The sequence below is a fragment of the Cydia splendana genome, chromosome 9 (genome assembly GCF_910591565.1).
Source record: "Cydia splendana chromosome 9, ilCydSple1.2, whole genome shotgun sequence".
Classification (NCBI taxonomy): Eukaryota; Metazoa; Arthropoda; class Insecta; order Lepidoptera; family Tortricidae; genus Cydia; species Cydia splendana.
The window spans coordinates 4013403-4036304 of NC_085968.1; the positions used below are offsets into that span (position 1 = coordinate 4013403).

The 22902-nt window shown below is 40.5% G+C and overlaps 1 long non-coding RNA gene across 1 annotated transcript; it reads right to left on the reverse strand.

Annotated features, from left to right (window-relative positions):
• Positions 1–6069: 6069 nt before the first annotated feature.
• Positions 6070–18443, reverse strand: LOC134793411 (uncharacterized). Its single transcript, XR_010144540.1, has 5 exons — positions 18267–18443; positions 13015–13218; positions 9177–9439; positions 6727–6968; positions 6070–6279 (listed from the first exon to the last, which is right to left on the reverse strand). It is a non-coding gene; the product is annotated as an uncharacterized LOC134793411 (long non-coding RNA).
• Between the last annotated feature and the right edge of the window lie 4459 nt (positions 18444–22902).

A 22902-nucleotide genomic window follows, 5' to 3' on the forward strand; every position in this document is an offset into this window, starting at 1 on the left:
GTCAGAAACTCTTGTCATTAGTGTGTTAACCCTTTACCAGGCTGACATTTCAAAAATGACAACCGAATGTCAGTCTTACTCGTCGAAAATAGAACACATGTTTGAAGTGCCGTATGTGGGGAATATATATCCCTTAGCCTGGTAAAGGGTTATAACAAAATATTACCAAAATATCACTTCTGTAAAATCTATTTTATTTGGACTTGATATTCCTCATTAGAATCATTTTGTTTATGCCAATATGTCCAACGCAGAGACAACTGTTAGTCCCTATACGATGTTGAGTTTTCCCAAAAGAACGGATTACTAATAGATCGTGGTCCTCCGTCCCATACATATGTAACATTTTTATTGTACAATACAATATTTAGTGAAGTTAACAATCGTCAAATATTTTAACGCCGACTTTCTGGCAGTTTGACTGGCAGCAACTCCCGCGGCAGCGACTCCATTATTATAAAATTAATGTACAAAATTGTGTCAAAACAGATGGAAATATTGAAAGGCGCGTTTCAGCAAAAACAGGCAAATATAGTTATGTTTATTATTAAACTAAAACTACTTAATCGAGTATACAAATAAACGTGGAAATTAAATAAAATTATGGTCATAAAAAGAAGTAAGTAGGTACTTTTTGGGAACACACGGGTACGAAGCGTCGGACGTAATTTTAAATTTATTTATATACACGATTAATTTCTCTTTTAGTTTAAAAAGGCCAAAAATAATGAAACTTGTTGCTATGATAATAATTCGTTTGGCTGTAAAAGAAGTTTTGTAATAACACAGTAGAGCCCGACCAAGCGAACTCTGCAGACTTTGCAATGACATATTACAAGCCAGAATTAGCTATGATTCGTTTGTCTTTATCTGTCATTTTGGCTTATGTATTTGTAAGAAAGGGATAAAACATAATTTAACTAATTCAGGTTCGTAAAGTTTTATGAATAAGGGGGTAAGAGTAGAAGTATAACCATAAACGTCAAGTTTCTATGAAATTCTGACAGTTATTGTGGTGAAGGGCTCATTTAGACGATGCGAGAACTCGCATGTGAGTTTCATTAGATTGCGGGTTTTGATCAGTCGGTTGAATTTATTTGTTTTATTTGTTTATTAGGATCACCAACAGAAGATACAATTTACATACTAAATATAAGTAACACACTAAGAGGGCACATTATTGCTTCCCCACTTATAGGCAATCACAGCATGCATTAAGTATTATAATGTTTAATTTACACATTTTAGTTAACACTCAAGAAAAAGACTAACTAAGTATAATTTACAATAATTAGAATAAGTCCCTATAAAATACTAATTAACAACTCAATATTAACAATAATTTTTGAATTGGACGTAACCAACAGTCCGCAATGTAACTAAAATCGCATGCGAGTTCGCGCGCCGTCTAAATCAGCCCTAAAGTGCGCAGCTTGCTCACGCAGCAGAGTTGGCTTGGAATGACTCTAGGATGATTTCCAAAATGATTTCATCTTTAATGTTTATTTCGAGTTGTCCTGAAATGCGCCTAAAATGGATTATTTTAATGAAAAACAAACGCAGAATACACAGAAATATACAAATAACAACAATAATAGCCAGTTCGTCTCTCGTTAAAATAATCCATTTATAAATAAAAAATATTTTTGTAAATACAGTATTACATATTTATTTAATCATCAACATCATATACGTTAAATCATGGTATATATGTCAGGGTATACTGAATCAATGTAAATATGAAGAGATTCCATTTTGAAGGTGTAAAGAGAAATTAGTTTATAACGGGCTCGTTTGATATGAGGATATTTCAGTGCCAAAAATAATTTGTATTTTTCTTTGATTGAATATGTTAAAAAATGCACATCTTGTTGAAACATTTCCTTGTGTTGAAATCACACCAAACCTTACTAAATATTTTAATAAATACCGACGGCGGTAAAAGAAATCTACTCATGTCTGAACCAGGTAATCCAGACCGGCTATGAGTTGTGTTCTCGCGCGCGAATCCATACTTGAATTCGCGCTAGATGTATGGAGTCGCGCGCGAGAACGCAACACATGCTAGCATGAATGGAAATACTGAATAATGCAATAAGAAATTTAATGATTAAAATAAAAGAGAAACCAGTTTTAACCCACTATTAATAGATACGAAAATAAAAACTTTAGTGTCATTTTTAGAGCTCCGCACAAAACTGTTCGCGGAGCTATTATTTGTGAATTATTTTCGCATCATATTGACTATTCGTCGTAATATACTTGGTGTGGTTTCTTAAATAGTAATGAAAAAACTCGAAAGCAATTAATTGTCCGTCCAATCGTTCCCAGTGCAACTTTGAAGCACTTCGTATTAAACCATACGGCAAACGGACGTTTTTCCCCATTAATATGAAAATCTTTCACTGATAATCTAGACAGTCTGGACATGATCCACTTTAATACTTACACCAAAGAGTTATTGATTGTAATAGAAAGATAAAGTCGACGAAAAAACGTGCCCGTTAGTTTGACAGCCGAAACATGATACTTTACTACGCCGTATGTTTTGTCATACGTCAGTTTTTGACAACCAGAATTACCGCATAATGTACTGAGCCGTAAGTACAGCACCATCTACTTAGTAGCTGTGAACTTAAAATCACGAAATTGTCTTAGACTTTACTCATCTAGTTCAATTAATGAATCTTTGCTTTACAGGTCCAGATCTGAGGGCCTACCGCGAACACCAAAGTTCGCAAATTGCGGGCATCTTTCTCTGCCACTCTAATTACGCCTGAATTGGTGTAAAAGAGAAAGATGCCCGCAATTTGCAAAGTTCGGTGTTCGCGGTAGGCGCTCAGCTAGTGTGAATACTCGCATACTAATATTAATAACGAATCCGAAGCCTACCGTTGCCGTATGTGTCCGTAGTCCTTTATTTGATACAATTATGTAGTTAGCAGGACGCAAGACTGAAAGTAGTTAAAGGTTTTCTTTTCATACATTTGTCTCTCATTCGCATAAAATAAAAATATTACGAAGCACCTTTAATAGTTAAACTTTTAGATAATAAATCTTTAGCAGTTTATTGGACGGTCCCATAAGCTTTTGTTTATTGCAAAATGACCTCTATCAGTGCGTAAAAGAATCCAAATTGGCCCGGCTCATTTGAACATTGACCTTAATAGGTTTAAGACTACTTAAATAATAAAAAAGATAACCTGTAATGTTATTGGGATGGTTCAATTTGCATAGTCAATATTGTTAGATAATATTATTTGCTATAAAACTGATTTAGTATAAATATAGTCCAGTTATTTCTGTTTAACAATAATAACCAGTTTTTATATTGGTTTTTGTACTTTCCGAGACGTTTATTGATACATTTTCAACAACATATACAGCAAAATTTAATTAAACATCCGCCATTTTGTAAAAGTGCCATGACAAAATGGCCGCCACGAGAGTGTATCGAAAACGCTCGGATTCTCGTCGAGTGTTATGAAATAATTGTAAAACTAACTACGATATTCGTCAAATGTACCTGTTACGACTACACTATGTATAACGTGCAATAGCGAGGTATATTTAGAGAAAACACCTTAGTAACTTTATGGGAAAAAAATCCTTGGCATTTTTGGCAGTAAGTTTGTAAGTAAAGTAATGTTTCGAATTATGGTCTAAAATCTAATCGTTTTCATATATTTTGTTTAATTTCTCATATATTTGTACTTGAAGGGTTATAGAGCAATTATCGACCTCAAATCTATGGGTTGACTTGACAATAGTTTCGGACCCTTGCCAAGGAATGTTTCAACGCAAACTTGCCATGTCTAGAGCAAAGTTACACCATTTGAGCATATCAGTTTCAGGATACGTAGTTAAGAAGTAGTTGTTTTTGGTAAAGGTGTTAATTATCGTCAAAAATGGTTTATTTTGAAGTTGATTCAAGTCTGAATTAGTCAAAATGAACCATGTTTGATCATTTATTGATACAAATAGAATAACCTGTTTGGGACACGCGCTTGTAAGGTATATTACTCTATAGTTGGCACTTCCAATGGTTGGCATCTTCAACCTTATTTTAGCAGCAGCAGCAGCGACTTTCCTACAAATCAGGTACCAATTACTGGTACTTTTCAGTGCCAATCATTGTATAGTTTATTTACTCTATGTAAAGTTAATAATTTTACACTGCAGTACCTATACAAATACATCAAAGTTAAAATAAAATCAGGATACTCATGTTAATGTTTTATCAATGACTATACACGCGCAAAGCTTAACGCAGATGACGCTACAATCTTTAAAAAAAATATTGGATATGTCAAATCCAAAGTAACATAAACAACAGACTTGGGTTCCACAAAGCGAGTTATATTGATTAAAAATCGTTAGATATCAAGATATTAAGGGGAATTTTAAACATGTTGCCAGCAAAATTAATCCATTGAATATTTCTGCGGGACTATAAGTGCCAAATTCGACAGTATTAACTAAGAATTCGTAAACCTTATTGCAAAATTTGAGGTCCACAAATGGTCACATTGGTCACCCCTTTGACCACTAAAGACGTCAACTGACGGGTATGGCTACAGCCAAATATCAACCTTCGTCCATTCCGACAAGGTACAGTCACCACACGGGATTCTTATGCCATTTAGGGCTCTTGATAAATTGGTAATTCTATAGCCTAAGTATTGAACAACCAATTTAGCTAGGACCCTAAATGTCGCAACAATCTCGGAGCGGGATGATGATGAAGCATTGCACACGATAGGTGTGGCGTTCAAAGGTGTACGAGTTACTCATACTAATGTTGCATTAATTATTATTTGAATAAATCGTAAAGGCGCCAGACTGTCTAATTGAATGCAAATTCACCATTGTTTTAAAAATGCTCGGTGTTACTTAGTAAACCTATTTAGTTATCTTTACCTGACGCAATCGTAATACCAATTTTGAAATTGCGATTAATGTAATATCAACTGTTTTCAACGATAAAGCGAAACTTCGATAACTTTTTAACACTGTTTGAAAATAGCGGGATCTTTGGTTCCATCGTGTTCTTGCGAGACCGTTTTGAAGGTTTTTTTTTAGTCTATACTGCACTAGTGAGGTTTGAACCCACATTTTAGTAATTTATACGCCAATGGATTAATTATAAATATTGTAATCCAACCACAGATTTTGAGGAAGCTGACGTGGATTTTTTAAGCAAATGTACAGCAGCCATCAGATCCATCAGAGCGGTCAATGTGGTCAAAATATCTGAACACACCTCTATTGTCAAGGCGTTAAGAGTGCGTGTTCAGATAATTTTGAGCACCTCGGCCGCTCCGATAGGTATATCTGATGGCGACTATTTTGTACTGTCAACATTCGCTTATAAAAGTTATAAATTCCACGTCAGCTTTCTCAAAATCTATGGTTGAATTATAATATTAAAAATTATAATGTATATACCTACACGTGCGTGTCCCTTAGTAAGTTAATATTGTTTTAAGGCACTAACGTAACTGTTATACGGTTGTGTCCAGCCCGACTAATTAGTGTAAGAGCCGAGGAGGCGCAAGCATAATTTGTAACGAAGGTGTATTAAATATATTTTGTTTCAATGAGGTATTTTATTTTCATCCATAAAACGTGAGATGTCTAATCCTACCTGTCTAATATTGCGCTTGCACGCGGCGCATGTCGCTTGCACATGTTGATGTTCACAGGTTATAAATGCATAATGTTCCATGTGAACAACACGTAGAGGTAGACCAAGAAAAGTCTGCAGCGATGTTGATAGCCCACGCAGTGCAAGTGTTTAAACGTGAAACTTCTATGAAATTGTGACGTATAAATAACACGTGCACTGCATGGGCTATCAAAATCGCTGCAAGCTTTTCTTGGTCTAACTATATAAAGAACGAATAATATAACAAGTTTACATGAGCAGTTTAAAAGCAGTATCTCGCATCTTGTCGACGCACCCAGGAACAATCGGGTAAAATCGATGGTAAAAGTTAGTAGGTACGGTAAAGTCTATAACTTCTATATACTTAGGTGGTGTTTTAATAAATCAACACGAAGTTTTTTATTAACTTTGTTATTATTCAGGTCCATCTGGCTTAAAGTTTCTTCAAGGAACAATTACAAGTTTTATATGTATAAAATAAAAAATCACAGAATTTATATTATTTTGTTATGATCAAATAGTACCTCTAAAACTTCGATTTCTTTGGTAATCCTTTTTCTACGATGTTTATCTTAACTATCAGTGGCAGGTTTTGGGTCTTCAGGCCATTTCTGTAACAAGTAGTTATAATAATAATCAAAGTTTGTCATATGTATAAATTTAATATACCATAATATATTATAGTCTGTGCGGAAAGAGAAGAGTCGTAGAATGTATGGGCTCCTTTACATTCCACGACTCTTCTCTTTCCGCACAGACCCTTGCAGACTTCACTGTGGGTACGGATTTACGTCGAGAGCCTTCAGCAAAAAACCAACCCAATCGGAGAAGGCCGAGACGAGAAGGGAATACACACTCGTTCTGTGCCTGTCTCGGGGTCTCGACCAGTATGTACAGCTGGCATAAAATAACTCGCGGTACCTACCACACCTAAGCCTTCTCACATCACAAACTTTAGTACGGGAGCGAAAATATTTCTTTCAGTTGCATCCACGTTTAACGCATTTTAATTAAATTAAAAATAAGTACATATATATTTCAATTAAATATCAAATTACCAATCGGTGCTTCAAAATCCTAGGCTGTTCAAAACACTTGCAGCTCGCACTGCAAGGCGGTGGCGGTTTCGCTTTCTTCCTCGGTGGGCATTTGCCTTCCATCCCCCATACTCGACCATCTAGATTATCTAGAGGACCGCCTCTACAGTTGGAGCCCCAGAAGTGATACTTGCCGTAGTACCCTAGTAGGAGAAGAGCTAGGGCTGCGTTCCAGGGGCCTATAGTGCCTAGATAGTTGTATACTGGAAAAATAAAGTATAGGATTAGAAGAAGGAACAGATAGTGATCAAGCCGACCTGCTTGAAAGTGAAGCCAAAGTATGATCTCAATAGCTTTGGCTATTACCACAGAAAAAATAATAGTACTAGGTACAGAAGAATCACTCTCTAACAAAACGCGTCTGTTACGATCAACACAGGTATGGCCGCTAGGTGGCGACAGCGCCACGCGCGGCTTATGGCTAGCCACCAAATTGGGGCGGAAAGGATGTACTTTTAGCTACCTGTAGCAAAGCGACGTAATCGCGGAGTGAGACACGCCTGCTTTACCATAATTGCGAGAAATAAATTGCAATGTATTACATAAGTATGTCTGAAATGTTTCAATAGCTTCGTGATTTTTAGACTACTTATATAATAAGAAATAACAGTCAGCAGCAGCCGCGCAGGGAAGGTGTTCAAAATGAACAGCTAAGCTACTTCTGCAACTGACTGTACCTAAGCAATATTTAGGTATACGTTATACAATTTGCAGAGCAAAAAAAAACTACAGTTTTCCTTCGATAATGTATAAAGTTTCACTATAAAAAGAACAGGTGTAAATAACCGTTGATTTCTGAATTAATAACTTGGCAATTACTTGCCGGTACATTAAATAGGTTTTTCTGCAAATTATACTCATTAATACCTTAATCCGTCGCAAGCTCTTACAGGTAGGTACCATTACTAACTTCTGTCAAACGTGAACCGAAGTCTCTGTACAAACCCCTCCTTATCCCACGCCCCAGCCCCTGTTCCCCCACGGCCCACGCTGATGCCGAAATCGCGTTTGCCGGCGTTAACGTTGCCGCTACCGCTTACATATGCCCCGTTGCCGCTTTCGCATCTGCTTTCAATGCCGCTTTTCCCTTCGCTTTCATTACTAAATAAATAAAATAAATAAAAATTATAGGGACATTCTTACACAGATTGACTAAGTCCCAAGCTCAAGAAGGCGTGTGTTGTGGGGTACTCGGAAAGCGATATTATATAAGTAAATATAATATACAAATCCATGACTCAGGAACAAATATCTGTTCTCATCACTTTGTAGGCAGGGTCACTACCACTACCCACTAGGCCAGACCAGTCGTCAAATCTTGACGGTTATCTTGGCGTGTGAGTGAATTTTTTAATACGCTCACTAGATGAAAGATACCTCCGAAGGGTGCCATATATAAGAATGATGACGCAAGTAAATAAATAAATAATATCTACTTCCCTACGCTAATTTTGGTAACTTTATTTATCAACCCTCACGAGGTTATTACACTCGCACATTGGAGCGACGCGCCAATTCGTATCCAATGTGAAAACAGTCTAATATTGGAGAAGCGAATAGGGATTTCCCCGTATAGTTTCTCCGTTTAGTTTAATATTCAGGGATTCCAGATTGAAGCACGAAATTCAGTAAGGCAATTCGGGGATTCCCCACCAATACACGTGTCTGGTCAATGTCCTGATGTATGCATAGCTAGAAAGATAATGTTATCAACTTATCAGTCATACTGTATAATAATTAATAACTTTAGATCGAGATCGAGGCAAAGCATGAATCATATCAATCGCCTTGTCGATTTTCTTACATATGCTTAAAAATATGTATAAGTATACATAAAAACTAAGTACGCAGGTCTTCCATTTTCCGCTCTCAACTGACACAATACTCGTAAATAATAAACTCTACCTTGGCGGGTGTTTTGGACACCTTATGTTTTAAGACAAAGTTGTGCATTAAGAGTCCCTAGCGAGCTCTGTTCCCTATACAAACGTAGTTACGCTCTCATTTTCTCTGAAACTTTGTACTTACAATAGGATACCTAGTCTTGTAATTAGGATACCTAGTCTTGTAATGTAGCTTCAGATACCATAGTTACAAAAATACAGCGAATTTAAGTTTTCCATGCAAAACTTGTGTTTACTCTATTTAGTTTGTTTTATAAACTGGAGATATATTAAACTAATTACAGGACTAGATATATACCCATGATATACCTCATGTCATTTAATATTGTATATTCAACACGTAATTTTAAAATGTCAGGGAAACTCCGTTTGTATGGTAAGGTGAAATTCGGCCGAGCTTGCTGGTCGTCAGCGGACTTGAGAAGAGTCTTATGAGGAACCCACGGAAACCCAAGAAAGATTAGAAAAACCTAGTTACCCTTTCAGCAAGCTATTTCAAAAACTCACCAGTCACTAGGCAATACTGTCCATGTCCTACATCGTAACGGCAACATTGTTTCACAACTGGGACAACTACCCGAAATTCATTGCGACTACGTTTACGATTTACGTTGTTTTTAGTAAAACACAGACTATATCTGAGGATAATTTTATTCAGTTTACATGTTTTTGCACTTGAAATTTATTTTGATGTCAAAAAGACGCTGTCATTTTTCTCCCTGCCTGGATAACTGTCAGACTGTCAAAATGTATCTTCATTTTTGCGGGCACTGAAACAAGGAGGTAGAAAATATCAAAGGACATAATTCGATTTTTTCAATGGTACCTACCATTGACGATGTTGACGATGACGATACCATTGACGATGCCATTAGCCTTTATCAATAATATGTTGGATGTATGATCATAAGCGTACCCACGGTGGGGCAAGGTGGGGCAGTTGCCCCACCGTGGTCTCTGGCCATAAGCTAAGAATTTTTAGGCACAATAATTAATCTAATGACAAATTTAATTATTAAGGGGCTACCTGAGGTTTTCATCGATTTTGGACTAGTTTTGAATCGTATCTCCTTTTTTTGCAGTACAGATATAATTATAAGACAAACGGTTATCGGTTTTTCAATCCTTTATCTCCGGTTTTGTCCACCGGATTTTGAAAAAAATGAATACTAATTTTTTTATGATTTTTTTAAACATTGTCTAAAAAAACACTTTTTTCGTATCTAGTTTGCAGTAAAGGTTCGTCTTTGACGTCTCGAAAAACGTGTCCAGGGTTTTAATTTTAAACTAATTAACACAAAAGTTATGGCCAGAAAACCAGTTTTTTAGCCTAAAATTGTTCAACTTTGATGGCAAATATCTTGAAGACAATGTACTTTGTAGTAAATATGAGATACTATATTGCTTAAAGCCGTTGCTGTTAATATAATAAGCTACAAAAACCGGCCAAGTGCGAGTCGGACTCGCGTTCCAAGGGTTCCGTATATTACACAATTTTTAACAATCAGTGCCGGATTAAGATATTTTGATGCCCTAAGCATTTCTAGGTGCCCCCTCTCCCTAGGGTCATCAAGATTACATTGATTTTTTGGTAAATTGAGAGAAGTTCATTGCCGCATTACAGCTGAGAATGGAAATCAGTCACATCATTTTATCACGAAAATTGACAGTGCCGCAGCAGTAACGTTGCAACAGAGTAATGTTGCTGCAGTCGCCACCCGAATGGCACCTTTATCATACCTTATAAAGTAATTGAAAACGCGAGCGAAGCGAGCGCGAAAATTTTTCGATATAAAAACGCAATTTTAGTTTTAGTCCCAACCAGGCGCGAATCCAGGATTTCATACAGAGAAGGGATGGGACAGTTTTCTATCAGCCTAGCTTCGCATAGGGCTCGATATTTAAGGGTCTCAGCGAGGTTGTTTTCATGCATAAAATATGCAAGAAAGCAGAGAGCTTGGAATTGAATTGGCGAAGTGTGAGAAAGGCAGTAGGCCCAGCTGCGAAAGAGGAAAGCTTGGATTTGGATCCACGCCCAAGTGTAATTAAGGCAGAAGATCAACTTTGCCGTAAGGCAGAAGGCCTCGCATAAGACCTAGCGCCGAACCGCAAAAGAGTGGGTTGAAATCGAATCTATGCATGTAATCACGACTCTTCTACTGCTACCGATTGTTTCCCAAAGAATTACGCGCCATTATTTTTGCAAATTAGCTTTTGGACAGCTAAAAAAATCGTGTGGTAAAAACGATGTGTCTGTCCCTAATTTTAAAATTTGTTCACCTTTTTCAACCTGGCATTTTGGTGCCCTCCCTGAACGTGGTGCCGTAAGCACGTGCTTGTTTTGCTTATTGGTTACAAAGTCTTTATTAATTCAACCATTAAAGTCGACGAGTACAAAAAACTTTAAGCTAGCTCTCAATTTAACATTTTTTTTAAACATTATTTTTAATTTGACCTTACAATTACTCGTAAGTAGGTAAGACCGTTAAATATTTAAAATGATTATCTTATCAGAAAATTATCACCAATTACTCTAAGAAAACTACTACTCTAAGTAATCCGGCACTGTTAACAATGTATTTTTTATGTGAAACGTGAGTGAAATCTCTTTAAAAAATCCGTAAGGGTCGGATTAAAAACTGTAATTAAGTCCGACTCACGCTTGACTGTACATTTCTAATAGGTTTTCCTGTCATCTATAGGTATAGACCTATTTTATGTATTTTTTTCAAAATTTTAGACCAAGTAGTTTCGGAGATAAGGGGGGGGGAATGGTCATTTTTTGCCTATTTTCTTGAATAACTTCTAAATTGTTGATTCGAAAATTATAAAAAAAAATTATTTGAAATTCTTACAATAAGCTCTTTCATTTGATATGTAACATGATATAGTTTGAAAAAATTTTTTTTTTCATTTTTTCATTTACCCCCCAAAAGTGGCCCTCATGTTTAAAATTCATTTGTTTACGTTACATGTCCGTATTTGGGTCACAAACTTACATATGTGTACCAAATTTCAACTTGATTGGTCCAGTAGTTCCGGAGAAAATCGGCTGTGACAGACGGACAGACAGACAGACAGACAGACAGACAGACAGACAGACGCACGAGTGATCCTATAAGGGTTCCGTTTTTTCCTTTTGAGGTACGGAACCCTAAAAACATTAGAAAACTATGGGATTCAGATCGAAGGTCATTGGCGTGGGGTAGCCCCTTAAGTAGGTTACTATAATTTTTTTACGCAAAAAAATACAATGTAGGTACCCATCTGGATTCTGGACACGTATTTACCACACTGAGAGCGCAGCATTGCCGACAATCATGTTTATGGCTAGATAGTAAGCACTGCTCCTCTTTCCCCTTGACTCCTCTCTCTCTCTCCGGATAGTTTCGTAAATATTCGAGCTGTTTCAACCGTACCCTGTTACAACGTACCCAGCCTCCTCCACTTCTGCCCCATTCCTTAAAAAATGCTGCGTACGCCCATGTGTATGATGGATTAAGCAGCTTCCACAAGAGTGCAACAATTACGCAAATGACTATAGTAAGTCCAATGCTAGAGCGACAGCCGCGACCGCATTAGCTGGCAGGTGAATCTCATGTCCGGTGACGAGGGCGGGAAAATATCGCGCGCGGCGCGGGTGTCTCAATTCTCGCCTAGTGTGAAGAAGGTTAAACCATGCTTCATCGATCTTGCTGTCCCGCACTGTAAGCCAAGACATTATGCCCACAAATGGTTAAGTGTGTTGCTGTTAGTAACTGTGTCTTGGAGTCGCACTTGCACTGGAACGGATAGCCCATCTGCTGGTTAACGTCTTTGTTGTACGAGCGGCTGCCGCCTCAGTACTTGTAGAGCAGGGCTATGAGGGCTAAGACTAGAGATGCAACGGATAGTTGTTCGGCCGGATACCGGATACCGGATATTTGACCTGACCATCGGCCGAATATCCAGTATCCGGCCGCCGAATATTCGGCCAGCGGAACTATACCTACATTTCAGTTTTTCAGGTGCGCATTCTGAAGGTTTGACCTGTTTCCTTAGAGAACGTTCGCGCGGACTCATTTCTAGGTTCGAAATAAGTGCGCGTGCAAGTCAGTAGAATGATTAAATTGTTTTAAAATAATAATCAAGTACTTACGATTATAACCGTGTCTCTTTCTTAAATCCAATTTGTTTACTCCGAAATCAAGCAATGTTACTATCCGGTATCCGGACGGATAGTAGGTCACTATCCGGAATCCGGCCGGATAGTAAAATATTGGCCGGATCGGCTGGATACCGGATAGTAACCGAATATCCGGTGCATCTCTACCTAAGACCCCAGCCCAATGACTAACGTTCGTACCTGTGGCTCGCACTTGTAAGGGCACGGAGAGCCCATCTGCTTGTTGACGCACTTGTTGACCGGGAGGGCCGGGCGTTTTTCGCCAGAGCCGCCCCAGTACTTGTAGAGCAGGGCCAACGCTCCCAAGCCGAGGACTATGCCGGCCGCCAAGGGTACCCAGTCCTTCTCGCGGTCACTCATTTGAGTAGAAGTGGAATAAAAGCGCTGAGAAAGAAAAAAACTAGCATGAATAGCTAGAGGAAGCCGGTAAATGTGTAGTGTAGGGTGCTGTTATAGATATTATTTCATTTATTCAATTAGGGTCTTAGGTTAGGGTTTTACAATGTGAGTATAAAAGTAAAATATAAAAACACTTACAAAACATTACAAAAAATATATAAACACATTATAAAAACCTAACCTATAAGGGTGCCGCCGGCAGCGGGGCAGGGCCCAAGCTGCCGGTGGTCAGGGCCGCAGAGTGAGGAACCGACGTACTATACGCGCCGTGTCCAAAATTACCGCCTTCTGCATCTGACCCTTGATCCAACCACCCAGCGAGAGTCTCTCTAGGTGTTGGTCGAGACTCTTCGCTATGAGACCGTTCACTGACACGACTATAGGAACAATGATCGTCGAGTCAACATCCCACATGGCGGTCATCTCGTGAGCTAAGTCTAGGTACTTGCTGGACTTGTCCTTCTCGGCTTTCACGAGATTCTCATCATGGGGGATGGTGACGTCGACGAGCACGGCCCGGCGCTGCGATCGATCTATCAGCACGATGTCAGGCTTATTGGCTACAATAGTCCTGTCAGTGATGATAGATCGATCCCAATAGAGCGTGGCACGACCATTTTCGAGAACTGGTGCAGGTGAGTACTTGTAGTACGGCATTTCTCAGTCCACAAGGCCGTATAGAAGGGCAAGCTGCTGGTGAATAATTCTGCTACAAGATTATGTCTGTGCAAGTACTCGCCGTTAGCAAGATGAGAACAACCGGAGATAATATGCCTGAGTGACTCTCCGGGACGGCGGCATGCCCGACAAATGTCGACCGTACCGTCCTTCAGGATATATAGATAATTAGATATTATTCTCTTTATTCAATTAGGGTCTTAGGTTAGGGTTTTACAATGTGAGTATAAAAGTAAAATATAAAAACACTTACAAAACATAACAAAAATATATGAACACATTATAAAAAACCTAACCTAGGGTGCCGCCGGCAGCGGGGCAGGGTCCAAGCTGCCGGTGGTCAGGGCCGCAGAGTGAGGAACCGACGTACTATACGCGCCGTGTCCAAAATTACCGCCTTCTGCATCTGACCCTTGATCCAACCACCCAGCGAGAGTCTCTCTAGGTGTTGGTCGAGACTCTTCGCTATGAGACCGTTCGCTGACACGACTATAGGAACAATGATCGTCGAGTCAACATCCCACATAGCGGTTATCTCGTGGGCTAAGTCTAGGTACTTGCTGGACTTGTCCTTCTCGGCCTTCACGAGATTCTCATCATGGGGGATGGTGACGTCGACGAGCACGGTCCGGCGCTGCGATCGATCTATCAGCACGATGTCAGGCTTATTGGCTACAATAGTCCTGTCAGTGATGATAGATCGATCCCAATAGAGCGTGGCACGACCATTTTCGAGAACTGGCGCAGGTGAGTACTTGTAGTACGGCACTTCGCGGTCCACAAGGCCGTATAGGAGGGCAAGCTGCTGGTGAATAATTCTGGCTACGAGGTTATGTCTGTGCAAGTACTCGCCGTTAGCAAGATGAGAACAACCGGAGATAATATGCCTGAGTGACTCTCCGGGACGGCGGCATGCCCGACAAATGTCGACCGTACCGTCCTTCAGGATATATCTCCGGTAGTTATTCGTCATGATAACTTCGTCCGCAATTGCACAGGCAAAACCCTCGGTTTCTCCGAAGAGGTCCCCGAATCGTAGCCAGTTCACCGACGCGGGTAGGTCTACATCGGGTCCCATGAGGGCCTTGTAGAACCGCCCGTGTAGCTGCTTATCCTTCCATACCGCCTTGCGGTCCTCGGTGCTTAGTACTACAGGTTTGCGCCAGTTCTCGTTCGCCAAGGAGAGCGGCGTGAGGCCCTTGTCAGCTGCCACCACATCACGATGCATCCCACACTCGTTGTTGAGGAAATAATTCCTGAGATTGTACACCTCACGGTTGTGGAGATTTTTGGCGTTTAGAAAGCCGCGACCTCCACATTTCCGTGGGATGTACAATCTCATAACAGACGAGCGTGGGTGCAACATACGGTGTGTGGTGAGCAGCTGTCGGACCCTCCGATCCAGGGCATCCAGCTCGGTCTGAGTCCACCTTAGTATGCAAAAGGAGTATACGAGTAGAGGCATTACCCAGGCGTTGAAGGCGCGCACTTTGTTGCCTCCTGACAAAAGACTGTTGAGTACTTTTGTGAGCCGACTGAAAAAGCGCTCCTTCACCGACCGTCTAATACCTTCTTCCTCAATACCCAACGACTGTGACATACCAAGGTATTTATAGGTTTCTGATTCAGAGATGGATCTGAAAGACATTGTCTCAGAAAGTTGTAAATTTGTTGAATTTACAACTTTCCCCCGCTGTACATGCATAACCGCACATTTATCGACACCAAACTCCATGTTGATGGCATTACTGAAGACTTCGGTAGTTTTCAGTAGCTCCACCAATAAGTCTTGGCTATTTGGTGCAAATAATTTGAGATCATCCATGTACAGAAGGTGAGAAATGACTTCACCCCCTCTCCGAAGCCGGCAACCTAGTTCTAAATCCTTCAGCAAGGTACTGAGAGGATTCAGAGCTAGGCAGAACCACAGAGGACTCAGACTATCACCCTGAAATATTCCTCGCTCAATCCTTATAAAATCCTGCGGGCCAGGGCTCTCATCCCCGCCTCCTGGTTGACGAAGGACTGTGGTCCATTGCCTCATACACGCGCTTAGAAAGGCTCTTAAAGCTGTATCAACTTTATACAGCTCTAAGACCCTCTCCAAAGAGCCATGAGTGAGGCACCGAATCATAGGCCTTCTTGTAGTCAATCCAGGCTGCTGAGAGGGCCCCCCTGTTCCGCCGGATTTGTTGGCAGATGGTCATGTCTATGAGGAGGAGCTCTTTAGTACCACGGGACCCAACCCTACATCCATTTTGAGCAGAGGCCAAAATATTGTTTGCGACAATGTGCGCGTTGATTTTTGCTCTCAAAATGGATGTAAGGAGCTTGTAGAGTGTAGGCAAGCATGTGATGGGTCTGTAGTTCTTCGCTTCCGTGGTACTACCGGACTTATAGAGCAGGAAGGTGACACCAGTTGTTAAGGAAGGTGGGGGAGAACCAAGCTCGAGGGCTTGTTGAAATTGTGCTGCCAAGCAGGAGTGTGAGCATCGGAACCATTTTAGCCAGAAGTTGTGCAATCCATCCGGCCCAGGACTTTTCCAGTTCTGGGCCGTGCGAATGGCACAACTTACGTCATCGGGGCTGATGGTGACTGCCCCCATAGGTTCGATGGACTCGCACTCACGCTCGACAACACTCATCCAACTCCCCTCGGTGTGTCCGACAGGCACTGACCAGATGCTACGCCAGAAGTCATTCATGACAGTAGCATCCGGTGGCTGCGAGTAGGACGCACGAGGGTTGGTTTCCTCCCACTTTCGGTACATCTTCCTTTGGTCACTCTGGAAAAGACGGTTCTGCTGGAATCGGTCCACACGCTCTCTGTAGCGGCGAATACGGTTTGCCCATGCATAGACTTTCTGCTTTAGAAAGTCGATGCGCTCCGTAATGTTGGCCATGTAGTCGCGGGGCCTAATATCCGTCCCCGCGAATGCCTGGTTTACAAAGCGCATTACTCGGGGGCGATTGTTGCCCCCCCTGAAGCAGATCAGCTTTGCGATAAGAGTCCTAAAAGAGCTGATACGTCGCTCAATCCGTATTTGCCATGCGGGGGCACCCCCGGCGGTCCTAGGTGCACGTTCAGAGTCCGGAAACTTGACTCGTGCAACACGGCACGCCGCGATGGCTCCGCAATACATGATCGCGTGCGTATCATCTAAATCTTTACTAGTCCGCAAATATGGCTCTAGTAAAGCGTTTAGGGCTCCCATTAGCGCTAGATTGTGTCTATTCATAGGCAAACGTGGTAATCGTGGCCTAGTATTGGGTGGGAAGCGATACTGCGTAATCGCCTCATCCAAAGTCCTCCTCAGTTGCTCATTGGCTGTACTACTCACACTCTGCGCGAACTCCTCCTCGTCGGCACAGAGATCTACCCGCGGCGCCTCCGGTGCCTGGTCGGGTGCCGGCGCCGGATCCGGCGATGTGGCGGGCGGGTCTCGCACCGAGGTGGAGGCTGCGCGAGCAGAGAGAGCCTCCAGGCGAAGCCGATCAAGTGTCGAGTCATCCAACCGCTTTAGCCGCTGGATGACTCGCACCTGATCCGATAGCCGTTGCGCAGTCACGTCGATGGTTGGTTCGAGGGCCTGAAACAGTGGAAGCATTCGGACACGGTACGCGCATAAGTCGGTTCCCCCCTCTGTAGCCCCATAGTAGGCGCGCATGACGTTCTCATTCATGGTTTGAGACCATCTCATGCGACGCACTACACCACCGGCAGCGGGAGCCGTGGGCGGAGCAAGATGTCCCGCAGGCCCCAAGCGTGCCGGCAGCGGTGGCCGCCCGCGTCGCGCTGGTGGTCGTGGCGGCGGCGGCGGCGGCCCGCACTCGTCGCTCGACTCGCTGGTATCGGGCGCAGTGGCGAATTCATCGCCCGATGATTGTGAGGAGACGGACGAGACGGGCGAGGGTGGTGGGCGTGCGTTGGCTGTGGTAGACGCTTGTGAACGCGCTTTACTTCGTGTAATCATTTTCCTCTCTTTGTCATTCAACCATTGTTTGTCGGCTAGTTTCGTACAGTTACATTTTTTGCGGTCACGTATCCTTTTGCGAAGTGTCGCATTATTGTGAAGGTAACTTTTCCACAAAAAAAAATCAACTAAAATGTAATAAAAGCCAGTAAAAACATATTTGATCGCATATAAAAGGAAAATTTAGTAAAAAACGCGTCTGACGTTAGATATTATTATTATTATTTTATATTATTATTCTCGAAGGTAAGATATTTTAGATTTTCAAAATGATCCGGTTCTGAAGTTACAAAAATGCGTCAAATAAAATAAATAAATCATTCGTCAATATAGGGCCAATTTCTCGAACGATATTAGACTAATAACCAGAAATGAACTCACCAGTCACTAGGCAATACTGTCCATGTCCTACATCTAAACGGCGACATTGTTTCGCAACTGGACCAACTACCCGAAATTCATCGTATCTAATTTTATGTTGTTTTTAGTAAAACACTGATATCTGACGATCATTTTATTCAGTTTATTTGCACTTGAAATTTATTTTTATGTCAAAAAGACGCTGTCATTCTTCTCTCTGCCTGGATGTGTCAGACTGTCAATCTGTGCGAGCACTGAAACAAGGAGGTAGGAAATAGCAAAGGATATAAATCGATTTTTTCAATGGTACCATCAAAGAGTAAAGTAAGTGGTACCAATCTAAGATCTATCTAATACCCTTAACCGAGCAATAGGGGATATTACTGCAATGTTTTGTCGCCAGAGTGCACTACCGACTCAGTAAATTCATAGACTAACTTATACATACTGTGCCTTAAACTGTTTTTTGACAAGTTTTCACAGACAATAAAATATGACATTGATGCATCGAGGCGGTTTGTTAGAGTCTGGCTAGCCAAATTTTGTTGACAGATATTTCCTTGTTGTATCACTAATTGTCTATGATTTAAAAAAAAAGTTAAAAGTCTGTCAATTTATGTCATTCATTCAAATTATTCGCAGTTTATAAGGCGTTTATTTTAATTAATATTAATAATCACTATCTATTATATACCGAGTGAGGTCCGCAAACAATTATTTAAGCTCGTAAATAATTACGACAATGTGCGAAGTCGACGTGAAGCGTTGTATAACGAAAAACTGCAATGTTTACAAGTCGTAAACAATTTGGTAGGTTGGTGCTCTATTAATATTTTGATACTTTATGTACTAGTTCTAACATTTGCCTATTACTATGATTATGTTCGTCAATTTATTAAGCCTGAATCTCATAAACAGGACAAGTGTGTAAAGAAACGGATAAACTAGAAGTTCTGGAAAATATCAATAAAATGTAAACATTGGAACGTAAACATATGTGTTTGTCGTTGACTGTACTTTAAATAGTGGTAGAAATTATGTGAACTGACTTTGAGTGCACGTAAACGTATATTTAACTTATTTCCTTAGGTACCTTACGTGTGCACAGAAAATCAAAAATGTTTTCTAGTATCAAAACTATAATTCCTACTACACAAAGTGTGACCAGCCCAAGATTTTTTGAATTTCCCGCCAAATATTTGTGTAATATTTCAGTAGCCAGACTCTAACAAGGGCCTACCGGTAAACGCGAAAATCGAAATTTAGTTATCTGCCTCTTTATTTGGGTCATTCCCACTAGTTACCACCAAGTTGTTACCAGTGGTAACTACTGGGAATTTTTTTCCCAACCATTTACCACTGGTAACTACTGGGAATAAAAATTCCCAGTAGTTACCACTAAACCGAGTTGGTGGTAACTACTGGGAATTATACCACCAAAATTTTGTTACTAGTAAAAACACTATAAATAGTGTAGTATAAATATATAGAGTAATTTAATAAATAATTATAAGTCGATTAGTGTTTTAGTAAACTCCCTTAAAAGTGACCAAAAATATTGAAACAGTTTAACCTGTACTAGTACAAAAACTATGATATATGTACTTAAGGATAAATTTAATAATCCATTAAGATGATTTTTCAAGTGATTTTATTAGGTAATTCATAATAACTCTATTTATACTATTTATACCTACTGTTTTTATTAGTATTTAACTCTAACGAAGTTTTGGTGGTAACTACTGGGAATAACACTAAACCGAGTTGGTGGTAACTACTGGGAATTTTTATACCCAGTAGTTACCAGTGGTAAAAGGTGGGAAAAAAATTCCCAGTAGTTACCACTGGTAAAAACTTGGTGGTAACTAGTGGGAATAACCCCTTTATTTTTGTTGTTTTTTTATTCTCTCTCTTCATGTAATTTCAAACACAATCCTGTATTGTTCATGAATAAATACTATTCATATTCATATTCATATTCATATTCAATTCTTTATTGCAGATAACAGATGATCCATATTAAATTAAAATAATTAAAATTACGTACACAATAATAAAACAATAAATAGGTACACTTAAAAATGATTAAAATAATAAAATTAAAAATTAAAGTATTCAGTCTTACACAAAAAATAAAAGGTACATTTTGGAATTACAAACACAAAATAAATAATAATAATAGTTAAAATTCAGTCAATTATTTACATGCAAACTATTCCAGTGTCTCGCTATGGGGGAGTCCAAACAGCTAGCGATCACACTCAGAATGCCGTTGTTACTCCCACGCATACGGCGCATGATGGAGGCGACCCGCTTTCGAACAATGGCATGGAAGCCGTCTACTCGCATTTCCGCAAACATGCCCGATGCGCTGCAGCACCTGGGCAGTCTCAACAGGATCCTGAGCGTGTTATTATATTGCACCCTTAAGGCACTGACTGCCCGCTGAGTATAGTTCACCCACAGGCAGCACGAATAAAAAGACTGGCAAAACGCCTTAAACAAAGTAATTTTAACTTCATTACTGCATCGCGCAAACCTGCGGGCCAACATATTCCCCCGAACAGCCAGCGCCCTACGCTCCCTCTCAATGTCCAGGTCATCCGAGAGACACTCCGTGACCCAGTGACCCAAGTACTTAAATTTAGCGGTTCTTTTTAGTGGTACTCCATTCAACATAATATTCGGGACCCTATCCACTTTAAAACCGCGCGACTGAAATACGAGTACCTCACTCTTCGTCGTGTTGTACTTAAGTCCATGAGCCACCGCGTACCTCTCACATTTGCCAAGCAGCCTACTAACTGCACACGCAGAGGGCCCCAACAGCACCATATCGTCGGCATAGCTAATATTGTTCACCATTTTACCTGCCACACAACAGCCAACCCTGGTGCTGCTGAGATCCCCTATCAAGGCGTTCGCATACAGATTGAAGAGTCGAGGAGATGATAATCCACCCTGCCTCACTCCACACTTCAAACTGTACTCCTCCGATAATGCATCTGCCCATCTTACGACATTCACCTGGTTCTTGTACCAATAATCAAAAATACCGATCACTTCATCTGGCAGGTTTGTTTCTGATCTTAGTTTATGCCACAGAAGCTCATAGGACACCATATCAAAAGCTTTAGATAAGTCCAAGAAACACGCGTATACTGGAGTTTTTCTCTCAGTATAGTACCGGACAGTATACTTGAGACTTAAAATAGCTGCATCAGTCGACAGCCCAGGCTGAAAACCAAACTGAGCATCATGCAATTTAACATATTTACTAAGCTGTCGATCAAGCAGACCGTCCAGTACCTTGGCAATGGTAGTAGCTAGTGATATGGGCCTATAGTTGGAACTATCCGAATAGTCACCGGTTTTATTTTTGATTATTGGCACCACCACCGTTTTCATACACTTGTCCGGTAAGTAAGAGTGCCGTATACACAACGTATAAAACATGGACAGTACGCGCGGCAGATGTACACCGGCATGTTTAAGGTGCTCAATACTTATGCTATCGTGACCCGGTGATCTCCCCTTCGACATACTACGTATGACAGAGGCGACCTCACCAGCTGAAAAGGTAATAAGTGGGCCCGACGTGCACCTCAAACCTGTCCGAACGGTAGGAGACGTGATATGCAGTGGTTCAACTTTAAAGCTATCTTTAAACATATTAGCTATTTCCACCGGCCCACTGATACCATTAACATTGAGCGGGGCGCGCGGCTTAGGGTTGAGGCTATTAGTCTGCTTCCAGAAATTGCGGAATATGACTATGACCGCATAGCTGGCAGAAGAATGTCATGCCCGGTGACGAAGGCGGGAAAACAGCGCGCTGGTGTCTCAACCTATAGTTCGCTTTTTTTTAGCATTAGAAATAAGGTACTTAAACAATATTGATGTCTTTTTATTGAAAAACTCGTTTTAAAAATAAGTCACGGCAAATATGTAACAATTATATATGAATCTAATACGATTATTTATATTCTTCTGTTTTCTGTAATAGTTACTGATTTTTAAAAAGCGTTTTTCAATTAAATGACATGTCAAGATTACCTTCTTTCTAATGCTAAAAAATACGAACTGTAGTGTGAAGAAGGTTAAACCATGCTTCATCGTCAGGGCCGGATTAACCCTAAGTCAAAGTAGGCAACTGCCTAGGGGCCCCGCCTCGGCTAGGGGGCCCCGGCGGCGGCTCAGCACGCACCAAATAAAATTTTGTTCCATAGGGTCAAAATTCATGAGTAATTTTTTTATTATTATAATAATGAGTGAGCTTTGTTATTGTTTTTTTTTCGATAAATTCTTTAAATTAATAAAATACTGTAATAAAATTGAAGCAATACGTTACAGTTTACGGGGCGTATTCTGCGTACCTGTTGTAAAGTTGTAATAAGGGGTTTTCAGAAAAAATGGTTTACTTTTTTTCGCACAACCAACAACTTTTGGGTTATTTCGTCTCAGAATCACGAGGACTATTGATTAAAACAAAGAAAAAGAAAGAAGACGAACGTGTCCCCAGATTTTCATAGGAATGCTCGACCTACAGCCTCACATTTTACCTAAATTTACCATTGGTTTGTGTTCCACATCTCCTCTACTTAAGCTTAAGCCTATAACCTCGCTGCGTCAAGCTCGGCATGTGGTCTCGCTTTTT